This window comes from Aethalodelphis obliquidens, unplaced genomic scaffold (genome assembly GCF_003676395.1).
Source record: "Aethalodelphis obliquidens isolate GAN/ISIS:26980383/991018 unplaced genomic scaffold, ASM367639v1 scaffold26, whole genome shotgun sequence".
Taxonomy (NCBI): Eukaryota; Metazoa; Chordata; class Mammalia; order Artiodactyla; family Delphinidae; genus Aethalodelphis; species Aethalodelphis obliquidens.
Genome location: NW_020837970.1, coordinates 4,352,695 through 4,378,281, shown reverse-complemented (window position 1 = coordinate 4,378,281; position 25,587 = coordinate 4,352,695). Strand labels below are relative to the sequence as shown.

The 25,587-nt window shown below is 40.3% G+C and overlaps 1 protein-coding gene across 2 annotated transcripts in view; it reads left to right on the top strand.

Annotated features, from left to right (window-relative positions):
- The first annotated feature begins 10,239 nt into the window (after positions 1 to 10,239).
- ZNF280D (zinc finger protein 280D) overlaps positions 10,240 to 25,587 on the top strand; it is a 288,761-nt gene continuing 273,413 nt past the window's right edge. For both annotated transcript variants that reach the window (XM_027123109.1, XM_027123108.1), the window contains exon 1: positions 10,240 to 11,044. The gene's annotated coding sequence lies outside the window, so the exon portion shown is untranslated. The remainder of the gene's footprint in view (positions 11,045 to 25,587) is intronic.

Sequence of the window (25,587 nt, the reverse complement as noted above, 5' to 3'; positions counted from 1 at the left end):
TTTTTTTTTTGCTGTATGTGGGCCTCTCACTGTTGTGGCCTCTCCCACTGCGGAGCACAGGCTCCGGACGCGCAGTCTCAGCAGCCGTGGCTCACGGGCCTAGCCGCTCCGCGGCACATGGGATCTTCCCAGACTGTGGAATGAACCCGTGTCCCCTGCATCGGCAGGTGGACTCTCAACCACTGCGCCACCAGGGAAGCCCCCATGCCTCTTTTTGACTTATGGTTTTCTCAGGGTATATGCCCAGGAGTGGGATTGCTGGGTCGTATGGTAGTTCTATTTTTAGTTTTTTAAGGAACCTCCATACTGTTCTCCATAGTGGCTGTATCAATTTACGTTCCCACCAACAGTGCAAGAGGGTTTCCTTTTCTCCACACCCTCTCCAGCATTTATTGTTTGTAGATTTTTTTTTTTTTTTTGCGGTACGGGGGCCTCTCACTGTTGTGGCCTCTCTTGTTGCGGAGCACAGGCTCCGGATGCGCAGGCTCAACGGCCATGGCTCACGGACCCAGCTGCTCCACGGCATGTGGGATCTTCCCGGACCGGGGCACGAACCTGTGTCCCCTGCATCGGCAGGCGGATTCTCAACAACTGCGCCACCAGGGAAGCCCTGTTTGTAGATTTTTTGATGATGGGCATTCTGACTGGTGTGAGGTGATACCTCACTGTAGTTTTGATTTGCATTTCTCTAATGATTAGTGATGTTGAGCATCCTTTCATGTGTTTGTTGGCAATCTGTATATCTTCTTTGAGAAACGTCTATTTAGGTCTTCTGCCCATTTTTGAATTTGGGTTTTTGTTTTTTTGATATTGAGCAGCATGAGCTGCTTGTCTATTTTGGAGATTAATCCTTTGTCAGTTGCTTCGTTTACAAATATTTTCTCCCGGTCTGAAGGTTGTCTTTTCGTCTTGTTTATGGTTTCCTTTGCTGTGCAAAAGCTGTGAAGTTTCATTAGGTCCCATTTGTTTATTTTTGTTTTTATTTCCATTTCTCTAGGAAGTGGGTCAAAAAGGATCTTGCTGTGATTTATGTCATGGAGTGTTCTGCCTATGTTTTCCTCTAAGAGTTTTATAGTGTCTGGTCATACATTTAGGTCTTTAATCCATTTTGAGTTTATTTTTGTGTATGGTGTTAGGGAGTGTTCTAATTTCACTCTTTTACATGTAGCTGTCCAGTTTTCCCAGCACCACTTATTGAAGAGGCTGTCTTTTCTCCATTGTATATACGTGCCTCCTTTATCAAAGATAAGGTGACCATATGTGCATGGGTTTATCTCTGGGATTTCTATCCTGTTCCATTGATCTATATTTCTGTTTTTGTGCCAGTACCATACTCTCTTGATTACTGTAGCTTTGTGGTATAGTCTGATGTCAGGGAACCTGATTTCTCCAGCTCCGGTTTTCTTTCTCACGATTGCTTTTGCTATTCAGGGTCTTTAGTGTTTCCATACAAATTGTGAATTTTTTTCCAAACAGAATATTTGAAAGCTATTTTTCTAAAACTCCTGGGCATAGGCTGCAACCCTTTTCTTTAGGAAGAAAATTAAATTAGAGTAGCAGTGTCCAGAGGGAAGCCAACAGTGATTGTCATCATTTATATTCTTTATTTACACAGTTCATGTGGTCAGATTCTTTGGGATAAAGGTGATATTGGTCAAAACTCATTAAATAAGTTAGTTCATAGGTATATTTAAAAATTAACTCTTATCCAACAAAAGAGTTTTCATTTAGGGTTAACAGAACATTCACCCTTCATATTATTAGGGGACCTCAAGCATTAAATACTTAGGCAGAACTCAGAGCAGACTTGAAATTGTGTAGAGTTTCCATGTTCTGATTTCAGTACTTACAGTCTACCATGCCAGAAATCGAAAACCAGTATGAATGCTTTCCTGTAGACAATTACTGTTTCTGTCCATTTCCACTCATTGTGGAGAGAGAGAATTTTTGGATGAGCGTGATTGCCAGATAAAATACTATACCCAATTAAATCTGAATTTCATATACACAAGTGATAATTTTTAGTATAAGTATGTCCCAAATATTTCATGGAACATATTTATTCTAAAAATGGATTTGTTCTTGGTCTAAAATTCAAATTTCATTGGGCATCCTGCACTAAATCTGGCAACTCTATGGATTAATAAAGACTACTGGTCACTGATCCTTGAAAATTAAAAAGAATATATGTTGTATAATGTAAAGCAACACTTCTAATACAAGTTACCTCAGCTGCTTGTTAGAAAGCAGATCACGATTCTGCACATCTGGAATAGGACCTGAGATTCTGTATTTTTAACAAGCTCCTGCTCAATGTTGATGCTGTTACTCCATTAGCCACTATTTGTGCAAGGCTGTAATGAACATATTTGTTTGTTTGTTTGTTTGTCTTGTTTGTTTGTTTTTTGGTAGCCCAGCATCTGAACTCTCTGAGCTTGGAGAACTTACTGATATGTGAGGCTTGAAAGAAAGTTAATCCCATTTCTTACTATCTAGAAAGTGAAAGAAGTTGTCAAATACTTTACTGTCCTCTCTTCCACCCTGGATTCAGGTTCACGGCCCACCCTCAGCCAATCAGAAGCACCTGCATGGCCTTGGGTAGAGAACTAGTAACACGAAGAAGCAAGGACAGCAGTCAGGTCTTTCTCTTGCAGCATTGCAGTTGCCAAGTTAAGTTCCCAGGGCAGTTTTGGTGGTGGAGGAAGGCGGCAGAGTCCAGCATGCTGAGCAGCATCAGTAATAGCAGTCTTCTCCTGGGCTGTTTCTGCAGTATGATTTGGGGCAGTTCTGAGCTTGGTTTTCAACCCTCATAATGATTCTGCGAGCTGCGCACTTTGCTACTGAATCAGTCAGAATTGATTTTTGTTGCTTGAAACTAAGAACACTGATGAAACCAAATAATCCGCCAGACACTAGCTGGCACAGCCCATCAACTGGCAGTATGTGTATGGTTGCCACCAGGGTCACCACTCAGGATGATCTCTGCCTTACAGGGTGAGGACAATTCTGAGACAGGTGCGATCTCTACTTGGTGGAAGGATGTCTATTTCCTGGCATACATGTCTATGTCTCCTCTGGCAAGGAGGTTTCTGACAATGACCAGTCTTAGCTTGATAGGACTAGGTTTATATGCTAACCTTCTCATTAACTAGTTATGTGACTTAGGGCTAATCACTTAGAGTCTGTGAGCTCCATTTAGACTACATGTTTATTATTACATTTGTTCATATTATATCATATGGATATTTGGATAAATAGATATTTATAATAGATAAGTGGATATTTCATATAAATAGAATCACACATCCATAATTATTCGTTACACTAGTTTTTTTTCAGCTATATAGTGAGCCTCCAGGAGGTCTATATCTAACTGAACTGTTCGTTTACAATGTATAGCACAGTGCTTTATACATAGTAACTACTCAAGATAATAAGATAGGGGCTTCCCAGGTGGCGCAGTGGTTGAGAGTCTGCCTGCCGAGGCAGGGGACACGGGTTCGTGCCCCGGTCCGTGAAGATCCCACATGCCATGGAGTGGCTGGTCCCGTGAGCCATGGCCGCTGAGCCTGCGCTGCGTCCGGAGCCTGTGCTCCGCCAACAGGAGAGGCCACAACAGTGAGAGGCCTGCGTACTGCAAATAAAACCCAAAACAAACAAACAAACAAAAGATAATAAGATAAACACTTGTTGTTGTTGAAAGGATTAAATGAGACCATCAGACTTTTGTTACTCTAAGTGTGGTCCCTAGACCAGCAGCATTAGCATCACCTGGAAGCTGGTTAGAAATGCAGTATTGGGCCCCATCTCAGATTTAGAGCCTACATTTTCATAAGATCCTCAGAGGATTCATATTTTCATTTAAGTCTGAGAAACACTGCTCAAGACTGCCAGTTCAGTGAGGGCAGGGATTACGTGTGGCATATAGTAAGTACTCAGTACTATTATATGAGTAAATGAATTGAGCTATTTCAATTCATTCAAACGTGAAAGCATTTTGTAAACTGTTTTCAGCTCTATATACACAGGATTGCCAAAGAACAAAAGTTTGTTTTTTTGGCTTCACTAAAATCTTTTAAAGAAATAGTTTGGACTGACACTTTATAATGCCAGCTTATATACTGAAGCAAGTATATTTATTTTTCTTACATTTGAATGACAATTCCATGAAGAAACCCAGTTTTAGATTAAAAAAAATAATAGTCCCTTAACTGAAATGGACTTTAAAGTGAGTTTATTAGCATGACAGCTAATTATAGAACTTCTTACTTCTAAAGATTGACAGAGAAAATTTATCGCATTTCTATTTCCTATGAGATAACACCTTGATCAAGAGCTAAGATGCCAATGTCAGACTTTAAGAGAAGGATTGGTAGATGTATAGTTAGCGCCAACCTCTAACAAAGAAAACTCATCTAGTTTCCCACTTAAAGTCTAGCTTGAAATGCTTTATTCATTTAATCATTCTTCAAATCATCAAACATTGATCAAATTTGTCACTATTTGACAAGTGCTGTGCCAGGGCTTTCTGACGGATTGCCAGGTACAATATTCTTGAGGAGTTCCATATCAATACAATGATGATAACTTTTTAAGTACATAGGCTAACCAAAGACGTTTTATGATTTATGAATTCATGAATGTTAAAGTCTTAAAGTGCTATAAAAATGAAACCACATTAATTATATATTTAACAAGTTTATTGGAAAGAGTAAAATTATATTTTCCTGGTAAACCCAGGCTGTATGGTTAACACATAGAATTGGTTTTATTCAGGGTTGCTCTAAAGAATATAACAGGGATGTCCTGGTTATTTTCCATTTGCTCCTCCAGATCCATTTTCCCATTTTTCATCCTATTTGCCTTGCTCTACACTGGAGGCTGACCTCTAAAGACCATACTATCCAAGTCCTCTAGCTTCTGGCTGGGTTTGGCCTATAGGAGGTACCAAAAGAAGTTTAAAGAGTGGGAGAAAAAGAGGACAAGTGTTTATTTCCCAGCCCTTTGGTGGGCCACATTTGGCAGTGGCTATGTTTCTCTGTTTATAGTCACAGCTTTTGTCAGAAATCCCCTTCCAAACTACAGCTCTTATTGGGTTCCATTAAAATCTCCCTTCCCCTGCTCCTTCAGGCTTAAGGCTTCTCATTGTTACTAGTCCTTAAGTGCTTTACCATTGTTAGTTGGTTCCCTTAACCCTTCCCACTATATATTTACCTCTGTAAATTATCCCTTTATTAAGCTCTTTTTACCCTTTTGAGTGTGCCATCTTTAGTGTTATAAGAAGAGGCAATCAATCAGCCAGTATCTAAGGACTGCCTGGCTGGGCTGGCACTGTTAAGACATATAATACATGATCCTGCTCCAGAGACACAGTCCAGTGAAGGAGATAAAACCAACACATGTGAAGCAATTAGGAAACACTACACATTGGTATCTGAGAGACATTTGGTTTTTTGCCACTCGGCATCAACTCATTCTTCTGATAACCGTACCCTGATTTTCCTCTTCTATCGCTCTCAGTCAATGTCTTCTAGGTGGAGTGGACTCCACTCTCAACAACATGAGTAATCATTCCTCTGGCCACATGTCCTAATCAAAGCCAATAAAATATAAGGAGATTATTGCTGACACTTCTGGGAAAGAGGCCTGCACTCTTCCACTGAGATTGCTAACAGTGAGGATTATGTGAACTGGAGCTGCCAGGAGCCACCATATGGAGCCTGAGAAAGAAGCCAACACAGAACACAGAGCCAGGAGATGAAGCAGAATAGAATTCTAATGACATTGCTTAAGCCCTTGGATCAAGCTATGCCTTAAGCTAAATATATCACTCCTTCTTTAGTTATATGAGCCAATAGCCAAAATATTCTTTTTTTGCATAAGTCAGTTTAAGTTGTGTTTTTTATTTTGTCACCTGCAACTAAAATAGGTCTAACAATTCATAAATTGGTACTGGGAGTGGGGACTAGTAACAGAAAGACCTTAAACTGTTGAATCAGTTGATTCAGAGGAGGCTCCATCTATACTGGGCTGGGAATTCAATAGCAAAGTAGTAGGTTAAACTGGCACCTGTTGTATACTAGGATTCAGAAATGTGCCTATCAAGTATGAAATGTGAAAGGGCCAAATACTAGAGTACAGATACTAGAGTACATCAAGTATTACATGTTGGCTTTTAGTTAAGTCCTGTGAGAAAGACTCAGGTTTAGGATTGAGCCTTATTTATCTAAGGCAGAGAGAAAAAAAATACTGCTTTGTTACAAATGACCATTTTTGCTTATAGACCGCAATCGAATATGACAGAAACTTCAATAATCCGGAGCCATTAAGGGTGGAAAAGCCCCCAAAGAATGTTGATACCAATGGAGGCAAGACATGGAAAAGACTGGCACTTAGAAGAAGTCTGCACACACCCAGTCCTCTCTCAAGCAATTCCTGCCTGCTTAGAAGGATAATTATCTCACTTTGCTCCTCCAGCACTACTATGCCATTACACCCACACACCCACCCCCTCCAGCCCCCTTGCAAAACCAGTGGCTGTTGTTTCAAATTGTTCTCAGGGAGAAACCAAAATGGAGGCCATTAAGGGAGGAGATTACCAAGGCCTATTACCAAAACACAAAAATAGCCATATTAGAATCTAGATGCAAAGACTGCAGTTTTACGTGACCTCTGGCTTTGGAGTTTTTTCCACCATGGAACTGGAGACATACAAATAGACTGCAAGCTTACTGAGAAGTAAAGGAAATTATATTGTGAGAGAAACCTTAAATCTAGAGAACAAAACCGAGGCTAATTACCCCTGTAACAGGTAATGGAGAAGCCTGAGTAGCTTAATACAACGAATGTTTATTTTTCACTTTTGTAGAGTCCAATATCAGTATTCCTGATCAGCAGGTGGTCTTCTACAAGGTCATTTAGTTACTCAGACTCTTTCCATCTCATGGCTCTCTTATGTATCCTCCAGGGTCTTAGAGTCCTTTCAGTGCAGCCATAGGAGGAAAAAGAGACCAGAGAAGGCTTACCTGGTTCTTAACCACATTGTTAAGTGATTCACACCACTTCCAATCATAGTTCAATGAGATAGTCATATGACTTTACCAAGATTAACAGGGATGCTGGGAAATATAGTCCCTGACTATATAGCTACTTCCTAGCAACAACTCTACATAACAGAAGAGGATCCCAGCTGTTTGCTGGTGAAAGCTAGTTATCTCTGCCATAGCAAGTGATTTTTCAACACCCACTGTATTAAGAAGCAGAATGCTAAAGAGGTATGGTCCCTAGCAGGATTATCCTCCCCATTGTCCATTACAGATATGGCATGGAAGAACAATGGATGAGAGATTCTCCAAGAGCACAACATATGGCAGCCAGATGGGTTGATCAAAGAACTTTTTCTTCTCTCATGGTAGGAAGCCTTTGCTATTCCTGTCCAGCAAGATACGATATATCCAACGAATTGGAGACCACTGTGTGTTTGCCATAGTCATTTTTCCAAATGTAAGTTTTTTCTTTTTCTATTATAAATTAAGTACTTTGTAGCTAATTTTATCATGTAGCCTTAGGTTGCTAGACCATGAAGAACTATATTGCTACAAGCTGGGGAAACATGATTTATCCTGCTGTCTTGGACTTGAAGTTATCAGCAGTAACTAGATGATCTTTGGATCATCTCTCTTTGGGGAGGAAGTGAGTACATTTGTGGTGGGAAAAAATACTGTTGCATTGAGTAGGCATAAACACTTTTTTTTTTTTTTTTTTGTGGTACGCGGGCCTCTCACTGTTGTGGCCTCTCCTGTTGCAGAGCACAGGCTACGGACGAGCAGACTCAGCGGCCATGGCTCACGGGCCCAGCCGCTCCGCGGCATGTGGATCTTCCCAGACCAGGGCACGAACCCGTGTCCCCTGCATCGGCAGGCGGACTCTCAACCACTGCGCCACCAGGGAAGCCCCATAAACACTTTTAAAGGCATATATAGAAGAGGAATATTTGGGGACATCAACAGAAGAACAGGGATGTGTTGTATGTCCTCTGTTTCCATTACCCAGGACATATCCACCTTTCCTCTGATAACCATAGTCCCATTTTCTAAAGTGGAATCATCTTTTTGTGCCATTCATGTGTTATTAAAAGGCTCAACTTCTGGGATGGGCTTCTGATTCAGACCAGGCCAATCTGAGCATCTTCTCTGGGCAACAGTGATTGGTTTAGGAATGGACACAATTTTTGCAGGTAGTGAGGACAGTGTGGGCTTAGAGCTGCTGGTTGCTGATTTGTGGAGCCTGAGAATGAAGCCAACAGCAGAGGAAACAGCCAACATATCAGGGAGAATTCCAATCTTGATAACATAATTTGAACTTTTTATTCAATCTTGAACTTTTCAGTTATGTGAGCCAATAAATTCTCTTCCCTACTTAAGCCAATTTGAGTTGGATTTTATGTCACTTGCAACCACAAACCCTTACTGAATCAATACTAAGTTGTGTGAGGGTAGATCCATAAATAAATATACATAGGAATAAGTGAACATGAATATTCTTGAGGGGCAGATCCAACTAAAATTGAAGGGGTAGATTGAGGAGTAGTTTATAGGGTAAGAGGGAACTAGATGGGGTCAGAACAAAATCAGTCAGAAGAGTAAATTTAATGCACTAGAAAAATATAGCCATGAAATTATTGAAGCATGAAGAGATGTGCTAAAAGTAAAGATTTAGAATGATTATTCTCACAGGTGATTGGAGCAGAGCCAGAAGGAAGTCAGAAATACCATCTACAACTGTTCTTCCTGATCTTTGCACAGCATTCACACTGGCCTCCTTGCTTCCTACTAATTCAAACTCACCATTCTCCTGCCTCCAAACCTTTGCACTTCTTCTTGTCTCTGCTTGGAAAGTTCTCCCCCAAACTTTTGCTTGGCTTTCTTCCTCATTTCATTCAGACCACTATTTAAACATAACTTCTCAGAGAGGCCCTTCTATATCAACTTAGCTAAAATATAAACGCACTACTTCCACCTGCATCCTTGTGTGTCCTTCTACTCTGCTTTGTCCCCACAGCACTTACCTCTACATGACATTATATTGTGTATCTATTTGTTTATGTAAATGTATAGTCTGTCTCCCCCACTGGAGGAATTGCAATGAGATTCCATGAGTGCAGGTACTTGTTTTATTCACTGATGTATCCTTGGTAAGTACAACAGAGCCTGGAACATAGAAAGTCCCCAATGAAAGCTTGCTTGATGATGAATGAATGAGTGAAATGCGGTAAATGAGACGGGGGGCGGGAACATCACAAGAGGGGTGAGCTAGTCTCTTAAATTCCTAGAACATTCCTATGATTTCAGCCAAAAACTCTGCTTAAAGCTCCCACTTTTGCTCCACCTCCGCAAGGGAAAGGGAATTAGGGAAGTTTACTACTGCTAAAGCAAGGACTTAAGATATTCTTCGTTCCCGGACGATTCTGGTAAGAATGTTATTTTCTCCTGAGTTACCCCGTTAAGAAGACACATCTCCAAATCCCAGACTGGACAGGGTTCTTTCACCATCTCAGCTCCAAGTAGAGCTCTGAGTGAAAAACGAAGTGGTGGTGTCTGAAAGTCTCAAAGGTTCCAAAATATTTTTCTTCCCGGGGATCGGCATCCAGGTGAATTTCAGAATAACAACGTGGAGAGGGCAGGAGTCACATGCCAGGCGGAAAAGGGAACCGGGGGCAATCTTCACTGATCCTTCGTTACCACCCAACCTTCTAGCGCGGCCTGCACAGAAACCAGCACGCCGACACTTCAAGGCATAGTGGTGTTTTCACCAAGTTTCCCTCCCCGGCGGTTTCTCCCCACCCGCCCCTCCCACTGCAGGCTCAGCCTCCGATTTCCGCTGATCCCGACTGGAGGGAGCCCGGAATCCAATTACGTTTCCCAAGGGAGCGCAATCCACCCGTCTGGTCGCGAGGAGGGGGCGGGGGTCGAGGAGCCGCGGAGGACGCCCCTCCCCCGCCGCCCGGGCCTCTGGGCCGCCGCAGCCCCGGGCGGGGTAAGCACAGCCTTGGAGGGGCACGCGGCACCGCCGCCGGGACTATTTGTCCTTCCGCGCGGTCGCTGAGGTCCGGATTCGAAGTCGACCCGGCTGAGTGGCAGGAGATTAGCCAAGGGTTTCCCCCGCCGCGCGCCCCCGGCCAATCGGCGCTGCGCGGGCGGTGCTCGCGGGCCGCGTACACGCGCATTCCAGGATCCACGCCTCACACGAACAGCCTCAACCCCGCGCACGCTCCCCTTCCTGCCCCGCCCTCCCGGCTCCACGCGCGCGGCTCCTCGGGGCCTTTTCCCAGGACTGGGCCTGGACCGTGGCTTCTGGGCCCCTCGGTGCTGCTCGCCAAAGTGAAAGTGAAATGAGGAAGGACGGCCGAGTGGTCTGCAGGAGAAGAGTAATTAGTGTGAACCATCTGTGTCAAGGTTCACATTAAGCCTCACCACCCTCAGGGTCGCTTAAAAGACTGGAGTGAAACTACGGAGACTGTCGTTGAGGAGGAAGAAAGAGGACAGCCCTCCTGATTCTTTAGAGATTGGGTGGAGAACTCTTCCCATAATCATTGAGTGTTCTCTAGTCAGAGGACTTTAAACTGCTGGATTTCTCACTTGGTTTTCAGCTGTGGTCAGAACACTTGATATAGCCTTTCTCCCTCTGGGGGGAAAGAAAACAACATCCTCTCCTGCACACATTGTCAGACTCATGAGGCCACAACTGACATACATGCTGGAAGGAGAAAGTGCTCTGCGGTGCCTTGTTTTATCTTTTGAATTACGTCCTCCTGAGACTGTGGCTGACCCTAGGCCCATGGCGTTCCTGCATGTGATTGACGTGCGTGATTAGCAGGCTAGTGAGAGAACCAGGGAAATTGCTGTCAAAACAATTACATACAGGGACATAAGAACAATGGCTTGAGAGCCCCCAGGGATTTAGAGACCATCCTAGCTCTGCCACGCATGCCCTCTGGGACCGTGGCCAAGTCACATCATCTCTTTGTGTCTTCGATTTCTTCCTGGTAAGTTAAATAAAACTATTCTACCACTTCCAATTTCAAAGTATATTATTAAAATAAACTTAGATAACTGAGGTAAAAACATTGAAGGTTTTGTTTTGTGGGGGAAGGTGGTGGTAGTTGAAAGACACTCTCTGAACAGAAGAGTCTGTAAAAGGAAACCGTTGGACCTTCAACCCACAACCTGCTCATTAAATTAAACTTAATATACATGTATTGACACTAACTGTAGATGCGGAGTTCTAAGCTTGGTGCTGTGTGGTCTTCATAAGAGTTCTGTATGTTTATTGAAAAAAATCCTCGTATTAAGTGGTGCCTTGCAGTTCAAACCTGTATTGTTCAAGGGTCAATGCTAACTCCTGCATTCAGACCTTATCCCATACCTGTGCCAGTTCCCATCATTAAGTCTTGACCATTTTAATTCTGTTTCTGCTCAAGGGCCACAAAGCCTTGCTAGATATTGGTACAGAAGGGTGCTGTGCTTGTTGCTCCCCACTTGAGCCTAAGCTGTGGCTTGGGGTTCAGACACACCTGGGTATGTCTGAGGAACTGATGGGGCAGGGCGCCAGAAGCTTGTTTACTGGAGTGAATGAGGAGCTTCCTGAGACAGAACATGTCCTCAGGAAGAGTCAAACACACTGAGCTTGAGCCGGAAACAAAGACTAAGTCTTGAGAAGGGAGAGGTCCCTTTACATCCAGTCCTGTGTCTCCTGGCCCTTGTCTGAGTCCAGTAGTAGTGGGGAAGGGATAAGAAGATGGAGGCTGTGGGTAAAAGCTGAAATATCTGTTTCAAACTTTTCAAGTCCCGCATTTCACGTTCATAACCCATGCTCTCACCTTTATTAGAAAAGTCAAGCTATCAATGTAAGTGCAAGCAACAGAAAACCAGACTGGAGGTAGCTTTTGAAAAATAAGGAATTTATTATCCCATCAAATAAGAAGTTTGGAGGAAGGTGGTTCCTTTACTGGTTAATTGAGTAACTCAAGTATGTCGCTGAGGCCCCAACTAGATTTCTTCTTTCTACTCTGGCATCCTCAGACAATGGTAATTTCTCCTGCTATCTCCCTTCAAGGCAGCATCATATCTTCAGCATTTCTTGGCATCAAATGCAGTCAAGGGAATCCAACAAAGAGGGATATTGTCTCCCACTTCTTTCTTTCTGTCTCTGTCTCTTTCATAATAAAGGAAGGTTAACCTTTCCTAGAGGCCTCTAGTAGAACTGAGTCCCATTGGGCAGACTTGTGTCAAACACACATCCTAAACTAATTACTTGTTGAAAGAACGATGCCAAACATAATCTACCTCGCATGCTGTGAGGCCAAACATAATCTACCCTGCATACTGGGAAGGGAAATTACCTTCCATGAGCATGCAGGAGGGTGTAATCCAAACAATATCAGATTTTGCAAGGAAAGAAATTAGGAAAAGTGGTTGCGGCTTAGGTCTCAAAAGTTTCCTTCATTTTTCTTTTTCTCTACTTCAAAATGTTTTTGTATCTGCTCTCCTTCATTACTTCTAAATTTTTAAATCTTCCTTCATATTTTGTCTTTACTAGTTCAATGGAGAGGTAATCTGGCTCCATTTCAAGACTTGGCCCTCCGTCTATCTGTCTATCTAAGACTTTGCTCTTATCCTAGCCACTCACAGTGGTCCCTAAGCCACAAGCCATCACTTGCAGGCTGTTCTACCTAGCACTCCATTAGTGAGAATTAGAGGAGATCTGAAGCCCCTTTTGTTGTCTCAGGAGAATCCAGGTTGAAAGATGCAAGAACTCATCTAAATCCTATCAGGTGAGGGTGGAGAGGTGAGGAACTAGGGCAAGCTTCTTCTTTCCCAGCAGGGTTCTTTACCTAGAACTTTTATGTCTGGCTCAGCAATCTGTGAGTGCCACGTGGTATCCTCAGCTACTCGGTTTCAGACTGCTTCCATTTCACCTTCTCCCTCCCCATTAGTACTGATCTCCTGGAGATTGGGTCCCACTCTACTATTCCAAGTCACAACCTGCAGGAACTCTGATAATGGCTTGAACCTGAAACGTGTTCCATTTCTTCCCTATACTCATATTCATTCATTTATTTCATTTAACAAATATTCAGTGTTGACTCTTTTCCAAGTATTGTGTTATGTGCTGGGAAGATGCTGGTGAATAAGTCAGAGTTCCTTGCCTTCAATGAGTTTACATTCTGGTGGGGAAACTTGGCATGACATTCCAGGTTATCTCACAGGGACCAGAATGGAAGTAAAACGTTGAAAGCAAGGCCGAGTCATTAACTCTGCAGCATAACCCATGTTTTAATCCTTCACAAACAGCTACCATTATTAGTCTAAATTATTTTGATCTTTACACAGCTCAAAACATATCACATCTTTTCACAGAGGCCATTGTTTCAGACAATTACAGTTTCCAACAATATAAATACCACATAGGGCAAGGCACTTATGGTACAGTAGGCTTTATTAATAACGTGCCTCGTCAGCTGAACAGGCTAGGCTATAGATGGATGATTACAGCAAAAATGGAGGCTGTATCTGATACAAGTTTATGTATCATCAGAGTTGTTACCCTATCTCTGCTCACAGTCAGGGACCTGCCAGATCTTATTCAGCAGAATGGTTTGGAGATGCAATGTCAGAGATAAAAATATTTACTGTTGCTTACCTTCCTTTGGCTATGCTTGCCTGAGGATGTATAGTAAAAATCAAATTTTAAATGTTTTCAAAATTCATTCAGGTTTGTTATTCCTACTTCATTTATAGTAGAAAATACATTCTCCAAAAAAGTGCTACACTATATTGAAAATAAACCTGCTTATATATTTTCTACTAATAGCACTTCTGCTTCAGAGGATGCCATGGACCCTCAGTGTCTAATTTATCTTGACAGTGTCTGAAGTGGAAGTAAACTGATTCAGACTGCAGGTCCTGAAATATGAGTTAGGGAAGGTGGATATAGCACAAGTGAAATGAGAGCATTTAAATGAAATATGAACTCCAGTCAATCTGAATGAATTCCCATAGCACCTCAGTCCAGGAAAAAACCTGTAATGGTTTTAATCCTTACTCAAGCCATGACAAAGTGCATGACCCTAAGTGAGGCAGTTAATTAATTTCTGTGTCTTGGTGTCCCCATTTTTATGACAGGGTTAATCAGACCTGTAGTGCACCTGCACTTGAGTTCAGAAGAAAAGAGAATTACACGCTTTCTAAAATGTAGCTGATAATTATCAATCAGTTACCAACAGGAATTTATTGAGCCCTGCATCTACCCATTATTATACGTCTAGGGCCTAGCAAGTACCCTACACATAAATGCTAAAGAAATCTTTGTTGCCTGAATGAATGAGAAAATAAATCAATGAGCCATCAACTACTGCATGCCAGGTCCTTTGCTATGGAAGACTCGAGATTCATCCCTGCCTTTAAGGAACTAACCTTCTAGTGAAACAAGGCATACACAGATAAAAATATACTTAATAATTAAGGTATGAAATGCCAAATGAATGTTATCATCCATTATCTTCAAACTAGAATTTCCGGATTCTTAGCTGCACTTTGAATTCTTCCTTAAAATTGACCTACTTGAGAATATGCCTAGGAATATTGCATAGAAATGTTAGAGGATGTTTAATAAAAGACTTTAAAATATAGAAATCTATTTCATTAGGATAATATTCTGTAAGGAAGTGGAATTGAAATATAAGTTCAAGGGGAAAAAGAAAGACATAAAACTGTTAAAGAAGGACTTGTTTATATTACTTCTTTTTGTATTTTTATTGAGGTATAACATCCATACAGTAACATACACAGACCACCACCTAAATCAAGATATAGGTGATGCCCTCCCATCATGACCTTTCTCAGTTAATCTCCTTCTTCCTTGACTCCAGAGTTAACCATTATTCTGACTTCATACACTATAGAGTACTGTAGCCTGTTCTTGGAAGTTGTGTAATTGTAATTATATGGCATGTTCTCCTTTGTTCCAGGCTTCTTTTGTTCAGCATTATGTCTGTATGATGCATCCATTGTTGCATACATCAGAGTTCATTCTTTTTAATTATTGCAAAATAGCTATTCTCAAAGTGGGGTCTGAGAACTCCTGGAGGGGGTACCTGAGAGTTTTCTGGGGGTTCCATGGGTCAAAATTATTTTCATAATCATTTAGGGTTTTATTTATTTGCCTTTTTCAGTGTGTTTACATTTTTGTTGATGGTACAAAAGCAATGATGGTTAAAACTCCTGGCACCTTGGCATGACTATTTTTTTCCTTAGATTCATACTCTTTATGTCTTTCTGAAATATCTCTGCTTAACCCAAGGACATAAATATTTTCTATGCTACTCTTTTCTATAAGTTTTATGGTTTTAGGTTTTACAAGTAGGACTATGATCCATTTTGAATTAACTTTGGCATATGGTGTAACTTTAGGATTGATAGTCCCCCTGCTTTTTAAAAAAATATATGGATACCTAATATCCAGTTGTTACAGTACTACTTATTGGAAAGACTACTCTTTCTCCCTTTCTCCATTAAATTAACTTGGCAGTTTTGTCAAAACACTCCCTCCTGCCCCCCCCCCCCCAAACACATGTGTGTGTGTGCACACTCTGTTTCTTACTTTGTATTCAGTTTCATTGATCTATATGTCTATCCTTTCACCAATACCACAGTTTGGGGAGAATTGTTATGTTAACAATATTGAATCCTCTGATCCATGAAGGTTGTATATCTCTCTTTTATTTAGATATTTTTTACTTTCTTTTAACTGTGTTTTGCAGTTTCCAATATAAAGATCTTTTGTTAGACTTATTCATAATTTTTTGGTGCTATTGTAAATGGAATGGCTTTTAAAATTTCATTTTCCAAGTTTGCTGTTAGGATATAAGGATATATCTTTAATGTTTACTTTTAGCAGATTCTTCTATATGAACCCTGTATCCTATGACCTTGCTAAATTTAATTATGGGTTCTAGTAACTGTTTTCTAGACTCCCTGTGATTTTTAACATTAATAATCATATAATTTGCAAATAGAGACAATTTACGTCTTTTTTATCTTAGTGTCATTTATTTTTCTTTCCTTCTTACAATGACTAGGACCTCTAGTACAACGTTGAACAGAAGTAGTTATAATGGTATATTTGCCTTGTTCTCATTGTAGAGGAAACAATTCTATCTTTCACCATTAATCATGCTATAGATGCCATATATTCATTTGAGGAAGTTCCATATTATGTTTGGTTTGCTGGAAGTTTTTATCAGGAATAAATGTTGGATTTTTTCAATGCTTTTTCCGTATCTATTAAAATGATCATATAGGTTTTCTCCTTTTGTCTGTTACTATAGTGAATTAACAATTGATTTTAAAATCTTAAACTAATCTTGTGTTACTGGGATAAATCCTACTTAGTCTTGAAGCTTTATTCTTTTTTTATACTATTGACTTGGTCTGCTCGTGTTTTGTTAAGGATTTTGCCTCTGTATCCATGAAAGATATTAATCTATAGTTTTTTATACCATCTTTGTCAGGTTTTGGTATTATGCTTATGTTGGTGTATTAGTTTGCTAAGATTGCCATAACAGAATACCACAGACTGGGTGTCTTAAACAACAGAAATTTCTTTTCTCACACTTCTGGAGGCTAGAAGTCCAAGATCAAGTTGTGGGCAGGTTTGGTTTCTCATTAGCCTCTCTCCTTGGCTTGCAGATGGCTGCCTTCATTCTGTGTCCTCAGATGGCCTTTTCTCTGTGCAAGCACATGCCCCTGGTGCCACTCCCTCTTCTTTTAGGGGCAACAGTCATATTAAATTAGAGCCCTACCCTAACAGTATCACTTTAACTTAATCACCTCTGTAAGGACCTTATTTCCAAATATGGTTATATTATGAGGTAATGAGGGTTGGGAGTTCAACATATTAATTTTCTGGGGGCTGCAATTTAGCCCATAACACTTGGCCTCATAAGATGAGGTGAATAGTGTTCTCTCCTCTCTTTTCTGAAAAACATTTGTATAACTGGTGTTTTCACCATTGAAACTGTCTGGCCCTGGAGTTTTCTTTTGGGGAAGGTTTTTCATAATAAATTCAATGTGGTTATTAGATATAAGCCTATTAGATTTTCTGCTTTTCCTTGTATATATTTTGATACAATGTGTATTTTAAGAAATTTGTCTTTTTCATCTATGTTGTTGAATTTGTTGGCATAATGTTGTTCATAGTGTTCTCTTATTATTTTTCTAATGTCTTAAGATCCATGCTGACAGCCTCTTTGTTTTAAACTCTTGTTTTAAACAGTCATGCCTATTTTAAAGAACTGAAGAAGAAAAAAATCAAAATTCATTTGGTTATTATGGATGCTTGGCTTTTCTGTATATAATTTAAAGGTAGTTTGTCATTTTCTATAAAAAGGCTGGGATTTTGATTGAGAGTGCATCGAATGCATACACTTGTTTGGGGAAAATTGCCACCTTAACAATATTAAATCTTTAGATCCATGAACATGGTATATCTCTTTGTTCATTTACATCTTCTTAAGTTTCTCTCGTGGATATATTGCAGTTTTCAGGATAGAAATCTTGCACAAATTTTGTTGGATTTATTTTTAAGTACTTTATATTTTTTGAAAATTATATTGTTATTTACATTTCAACTTTCAGTTGTTAATTGCATATATTTTTATATATTAGCATGGTATCCTGTGAACCTGCTAAACCCACTTATTAATTCTAGCAGGCTTTTCGTAGATCTTTCTGAAAATTTTTAATGTATATAATTATGTCATCTGTGAATAAAGACAGTTTTTTTTTCCTGTCCAGTTCATATGCTTTTTTTTCTTTTTCTTCTCCTACTACATTGACTAGATTCTTTTTTTTTTTTTTTTGCGGTACGCGGGCCTCTCACTGCTGCGGCCTCTCCTGCCGCGGAGCACAGGCTCCGGGCAGGCAGGCCCAGCGGCCATGGCCCACGGGCCCAGCCGCTCTGTGGCATGCGGGATCCTCCCGGACCAGGGCACGAACCCGCGTCCCCTGCATCGGCAGGCGGACTCCCAACCACTGCGCCACAAGGGAAGCCCATGACTAACTAGATTCTTGAGTACAGTATTGAGTAGAAGCAAGGAAAGCAGATATCCTTGCCTTGTTTTCAGTCTTTGGAGGGAGTCTTTTATCATTAATTATGATACTAGGAATAACTAGTAAATTTACTAGTCTTTTATCAGGTTGACGAAGTTCCCTTTTGTTCCTGTGTTGCTGAGATTAGTGCATGTCTTCTTAATATTCTTTGTGATTAAATGGGAAGTACACATAAATTACTTCTGTGTATGTATGTATGATGATTGTCTCAGGAGAAAGCACTCGTGCAATTGAGTTGTGAACTGAAATGGTCGCTTTTCCATAGAACACCATTTTTACCTAAAAGAACCAAGAACAAAGTATGATTACTCAGACTTAGATATTTGGCGGGTATTTTGTCAAAAAAAATTTTGTGAGCCTGCTCCTGCAAGGCAAACAACTGACTGTATTTGTGGACATTGTTAAAATTTGCATTTCCAGACAAAAATTAGAAATTTGGAATGTTTATATTCACTTAACATCCTCCCAGTACTTCATGACATTTCTGTTGAGATTGGTGGTGATATTAACAAATGTGACTTTTCTGCTATACCATGAAGTGTGTCAATATTTGGAATATTTTGGCGAACCAATATTTTAAGAAACTACCACTTATCAAGTTTTTTTTTTAATTAATTAATTAATTAATTTTATTTTTGGCTGCTTTGGGTCTTTGTTGCTGTGTGTGGGCTTTCTCTAGTTGCAGTGAGCAGGGGCTACTCTTCGTTGCGGTGCGCGGGCTTCTCATTGCAGTGGCTTCTCTTGTTCTGGAGCACGGGCTCTAGGCGCACAGGCTTCAGTAGTTGTGGCACACAGGCTCAGTAGTTGTGGCTCGTGGGCTCTAGAGCGCAGGCTCAGTAGTTGTGGCACATGGGCTTAGTTGGTACGTGGCATGTGGGATCTTCCTGGACCAGGCTCGAACCTGTGTCCCCTGCATTGGCAGGCGGATTCTTAAACACTGCACCACCAGGGAAGCCCACACTTACCAAGTTTTGATGTAGTATTAAAGAAGACTGTTTGCAATTTTCTGAAAAGGCTACTGGAATAATCCTTCTCTTTTCCACTATATGTGTTTGTGAGGCCAAATTTTCTTCATATACTTCAACCAAATAACATATTATGAGTGATTGAAAACAGAAGCAGATATTAGAATCCAGCTGTCCTCTATTAAGCCAGACTTAAAGAGATTTGCAAAATCTAAAGTAATGCCATTTCTTCTTATTAATATTTTTGTTTAGAAAATATAGTTGTCGTAAAATTATGTACATTAATATGTAATGGATTTATTATTGTTACTTTTTAATTGTGGTAAAATCTACATAACATAAAATTTACCATTTTAACCATTTTTAGGTGTATAGTTAAGTGGCCTTAAGTACCTTCACATTGTGTGCAACTGTCACCACCATTCTTTTCCAGAACTTTTTTTATCTTCCCAAACAGAAACTCTTTAACATTAAACAAAAGCTCTCCATTTGCCTCTCCCCTGAGCCCATGGCAATGCCATTTGATAATCTGTATCTATGAATCTGACTACTCTAGGTACCTCCTATACATGGAACAATATTTTTCCGTTTGTGTCTGGATTGTTTCACTAGCATAATGTTTTCAAGATTTATCCATGTTGTTACTTTTATTTTAAAAATAAATTAATACAAAATTTAAAAAATCTCTTGGTCTTAATTTTTAATATGACAAATATTGATAGAAACACCCAAATAGACTAAAACAATTTAGTGTCCTCGATTAAGTTTTAAGAGTATAAAGGGGTCCTGAGACCAAAATGTTTGAGAACCATTGCTGTATAATATCTCTGTGTATGTATGCTTGTACGTACCATAATTTATTTACCCATTCTACTGCTGAGGAACAGTTAGTTGATTTCTCTTCAGCTTTTAATTATTATTGATAAAGTTGTTATGAATATTCTTGTACATATCCTGTGGAGCACCTCTATACCAGTTTCTCTCTAGGAGAGAAGTCTAGGATGTCTAGGAGTGGTATGGCTGAATCTTTGTACCTTTTTATTTATTTTTAATAAATTTATTTTATTTATTTATTTTTGGCTGTGTTGGGTCTTCGTTGCTGCGCATGGGCTTTCTCTAGTTGTGGTGAGTGGGGGCTACTCTTTGTTGTGGTGTGTGGGCTTCTCACTGTGGTGGCTTCTCTTGTTGTGGAGCATGGGCTCTAGGCACACAGGCTTCAGTAGTTGTGGCATGCGGCCTCAGTAGTTGTGGCTCGCAGGCTCAGTAGTTGTGGCTCACGGGCTCTAGAGTGCAGGCTCAGTAGTTGTAACGCACGGGCTTAGTTGCTCTGTAGCATATGCGATCTTCCTGGACCAGGGATTGAACCTGTGTCTCCCACGTTGGCAGGCGGATTCTTAACCACTGCACCACCAGGGAAGTCCCTTTGTGCCTTTTTAAAATGGATGGTGGTAGATATGAAATCTCTATTGTATTTAGGTCCCATTGGATACATTTCAAAGAATATCATGTAATAGATTTATTTTAAATGCTAATATTTACAATATGTAGGATGTTTATCCTTTGCATTTGTTTCAACTTATGACTACAAATTTTAGATGTCAATTTAAACATGTGTGAGGGCATATATCATTTAAATACATTATTTTAGGAGGTAAATGAGCAAAGTGTTTTGAAGATTACTAGACAGTAGACCCTTTAGGAGTTCAGAAGAAGTACAAGATGATTGAAGGTTGGGGAGGTTTCTTTCTCTGTCCCTCCTTTCCTCCCCCTTTGCTCTCTTCCTCCTTACTTTTCCTGTTATCTGACAAATATTTACTCAACAACTATTATATGCCAGGCACTCTGCTAGACATTGGGGATATGGCTGTGGACAAGACAGACAAGGATTTGACTCACAGTCTAGTGAGGGAAACAATCCACATGAAAACAAGCTACTGAAATGACTAAAAATTGTGTTAAATATGAAAGAAACAAATGAGTCTTATGATAGGGGATAGTGGTGGCATTGGCTGTTATGTCAGGTGGTTATGGTGGCCTCATGTTGGAAGAGCTAACTGTGCCTGAGAGCCAAGGGAAGATCATTCCAGCAGAGCCTCATACATACTAAGAGCATTAACAAGGCTTTGAAGAAGAAAAAGCTTGGAATGTTCCCAAAACTAAAAGCAGGCCACTGCGATGCAATTACTGTCAGACTTTGAGTCTTTATACAAAGAAGCTCCATAGTTAACCCTTGAAGATGTCTGTACACAAATATATAGTTAATATAAACTGTATAATAAAGTAATAATAAAATTTAGAAAACATACTGTTGGTCATCTTTGAGAAGTGATAGAAGTGAACAAGCCTCTACTTTCCCCTGAGGACAGAGACAAGGAAGGAAGGTTCAGGAAAAAACAAAAAGTTACTTTATCTGCATCAGTATCAGCACCGCTATCATCCAGGCAAGAGTCAGCCCATTGAGAAAAAGATTGTATTTTGTTAATTTTTGTATCTCCAGTACCCAGCATTGTGCTTGATCTGAAGTATATGCTTACTTCATGTATGTTTTAAGGGAGGGAGAAACTGGAGCTAACATTTTTATTTAGTTCCAACTCCTGTACTGGAGCCAATTAAACAAAATTAAAAGACAAATAGAATCCAGGGGGGAAAAATGCAGCATCTGCAACAAACTATAGGTTGATGTGCTTAATACACTTTATAAATTGGCATATTGGTTAAGAGCATATTCTGGAGTGAGAAAGATATACTGCAATGAAGGCAAATTAGGGATAGGGTGAGTGTTTAGTTGGCCAAGGGAAGTCAGAACTTAGAGAAAGAAAGAGAGACAGACAGACAGAGAATGAATGAATGAGAATGGGAATATGATGGATCTGTGATGTCTGTGAAGGTCATTCCTAATTTGGTGCCCCTAGAGCTGGCCTTCAGATGTTCCTTTACCATATTTGTCCTCTTTTTCTGATCTCATACCGAGGGTGAAAATATAAATGGAAGAGACATATCCCTTCCAAACTGTCCAGCCTCAGAGACAATGACAGAGGCCTGAGTAATCTGTGAATTGATAACTCCCTGAAGTGCATACTATCTCTTAAAAAACTTAGTGGTAACTTGTGCTGACACACAAGTATATTGTGTGTATTTATTATAATAATTATATTCATTACATAATATACTCCTCTTAATTTTGAGGAGGAAATGAACTAATTTTTGCACTATGTGATTTTTCCAGTTTCAACCAAGCTAACTTCTGACAAGTTAATTTGTTCAACAAGATTGGGCACCGTGTAGGTGCCTTTGGTACAGGGGTAGCAGATACAGTAGGGGTGAATAAAACAAGTGAAGTCTGTGACTTTATAGAGCTTTATACTACATGGGAGTGAGGTAGGACAGGTAATAAAAAGATAAGAAAATAAATAGCATAATAGAATGAGACATAATGATAGCTTTGGGGAAGAAAAATAGAGCAAGGAAAGGAGCTCAATTAATGTGTGATCAGTGTTGGGAGAAGCAAGGTGGGGCAAAGAGTGATGGGAGAGCTTGAGTCCAGCCAAGAACTCACTGCCATGAGGAACCTGACCCTACCCATCCTTACAGTTCCCAGGCTGATTTTCACTTAATCAGTGTGAATTTGTCAGGGCAAGACCTGGAAATCAAATGGTAATAATAGCTGGTATAAATGCCTGGAAATAAAAATGTCTCAAATGTCATCAATTTCTACCTGTGCTTTCCAATATGCTGACAAACCAACAGCTGAAGTTAAAAAATACAGTACCAGGGCTTCCCTGGTGGCGCAGTGGTTGAGAGTCTGCCTGACGATGCAGGGGACATCTCTACTTCAATAGCCCTAGTTAAAAGATGTCATTATATCTTGCCTAGTCTACTGGGAGAACATCCTAAGTGGTCTCCCTTCCCAGTGCATGTGAGCCAAGGCTGCTGGGCTTAGAGGGAGTTGAGGCCTTGTTGTGAGCATGAGGCTCAGAGTGCATGGTGTGTGCATTGGAAGGACAACGCTGAGGTGGTCACTAGACCTGAGCTGGGGTCTGCAAGGTTGCTGAGGGACTGTGGGCGGTTGGAGTAGAGCCTGAAGTCTCTCCCCACACATTTGCACCACTAATAGATGGTGCAGCAGGAACTAGAAAAAGCAGTATGCAACAATCAGGAACCAGGAAGAGAAGCTCTCTTCCTCCTGCAATGTCCCTCCTGTGCTCTTTATAGATAAAGTTTAACATGTGCTCATTGTAAGGGAGAAATGTTGCAGAGCAGGTACTGAAGGATGAATTTAGAGCTGAGAGGGAATAGATTGATAACTGGCACAAACTCTTTTGAAATAATAAATAAATCTTAGTTATCTTCACAAGTCACCATAGTATAAGACTTATTATTACCTTCTTTCTGGGATTATTCATAGATTATTTGTGGAACTGGAAATTAAATCTAGAATGTTCAATTTCCATGTCTTTGTTTCCATTCTTATGTGTAGTTTCTTCTTTGAACATCATTGATACAATTAATAACAAAAAATCCAACAATATATGCCAGAAATGGAAAAAAAGATGCCTAGGCACCAAGTATCTGGGTCCCTGAGGCCACATATAGCAAATGCTAGGGTGGAGGGCTGGACATGGGCAGCAGTGCTTGATGGTTTGATAATTAATGAAATGCTTTTTTCAAACTGATATTCTCCAAAGAATAAGAGTCTATATACTTTCCTGTGTGAATCCCTCTGTAAGAGCAGAACTAGGCTGTGAGCCCAGATTAGTTCATCACAATAGACACCTAGCAAAAAACAAGTCTCTAAGGGTTATGCTAGGGGAAGGTAAGGTTTGAGGGAAGATTTAGGATGGGGGTGTTTATTTGTGTCCCTCCAAAATTCGCATACTGAAACCCTAACTCCTAGTGTGTCTGTATTTAGAGATGGGGCATCTAAGGAGGTAATTAAGGTTAAATGAGGTCGTAAGGGTGGGGTTCTGATCTGATAGGATTAGTGTCCATATAGAAGAGATACCAGAGAACTGCTCTTCACCCTCCACCACCATCCTCATGCACTCACCAAAGAGAGGCCATATGAGCACCCTGCAACCCAAGGGGAGAGCTCTCACCAGACATGAACCCTACTGGCATCTTGGTTTCAGATTTCTAGTCTCCAGAACTGTGAGAAAATAAATTTCTGTTGTTTAAGCCACCCAGTCCATGGTATTTTGTGATGACAGCCCTATCAAACTCCTACAGGAGGTTAAGAGTAAAAGGCACTATCTGGAAAGGGCAAGCTGGGGGGGGGGGGGGGGGGGGGGGGGGGGGGGGTAGAGTGCCACAGACAGGCAAGGAGCAGCATGAGTTTTCCAGACACTTGTGTATTTTGGGGGTAGGGGAAGAGACATGGTGAAAGAGGAGAGTGGAAGAAGAGCAAAAAGAAGTTCTTTCACTATGCTACCATTTTGCTTAAAACTGGCCTTTTTAGCCAGTGAAGGGAAGTGGGCTCAGGGTATCCCCAAAACATATTAACACCCTCACATTTTTCTACTTGGCTTTAGAATTAGTTTTTTTTTACTTTCATCTGAATATAAGTCTATAGCAGTTTTCTTTTCAAAATAATTAATTAATTAAATTTTTATTGGCATAGTTTAAATATTATATGTTTCAGGTGTACAACATAGTGACTCACAATTTTTAAGGGTTATACTCCATTTATAGTTATTATAAAATATTTGCTATGTTCCCTGTGCTATACAATATATCCTTACAGCTTATTTATTTTATACATAGTAGTTTATACCTCTTAATCCCCAGCCCTATCTTGACCCTCCCCCCTTCCTTTCCCCACTGGTAACCACTAGCTTGTTCTCTGTATCTGTTTCTTTTTTGTTATATTCACTAGTTAGTATTATTTTTAAGATTTATAACAGTTTTAAAAGTAAATATCATAAAGGCTTAACTCAGGAGAAGTCAAGAAACTAGCTGTCATTCCATGTAGAGTGCAAGGTCTAAGACCTACTTCCAACCATTAAGCTTCTCCTATATAGAAATGGAACCTCAACTGCCCACTTGTCTCTCCTTAATAAAGAGGAAGGTGGAAGATCCTTTGCACTTGAAAGGACTTCTCTACAGAAAAACTCAACACAGGATGTAGAGATATCCATGAGATCGTGAATTAGGGATAAACTCTCAGTAGTATTCTGATATCAAACCAGCAGATGCTCAGTGAAGCACTGAATGATCAAATGTGGTATAAAGTAAATAAAGTGTTAAAAATAAGCTTTGTTTCAGGCTCTTTTCTACATTTGGTTTTCCCAGAGACATCTTCAGTATCCCTCTTCATGAAACTGTGGCCAGTTCAGTAATGCATCCTTAAATTTATTTTCCCTCCTTTTCTGCCTCCTTTGCTTATATCCTCACTCTTGATGTCCTCAGATTACAGACCTCTCAATGAAGTGCTAGTCCTAAAACTTGCTCAGACT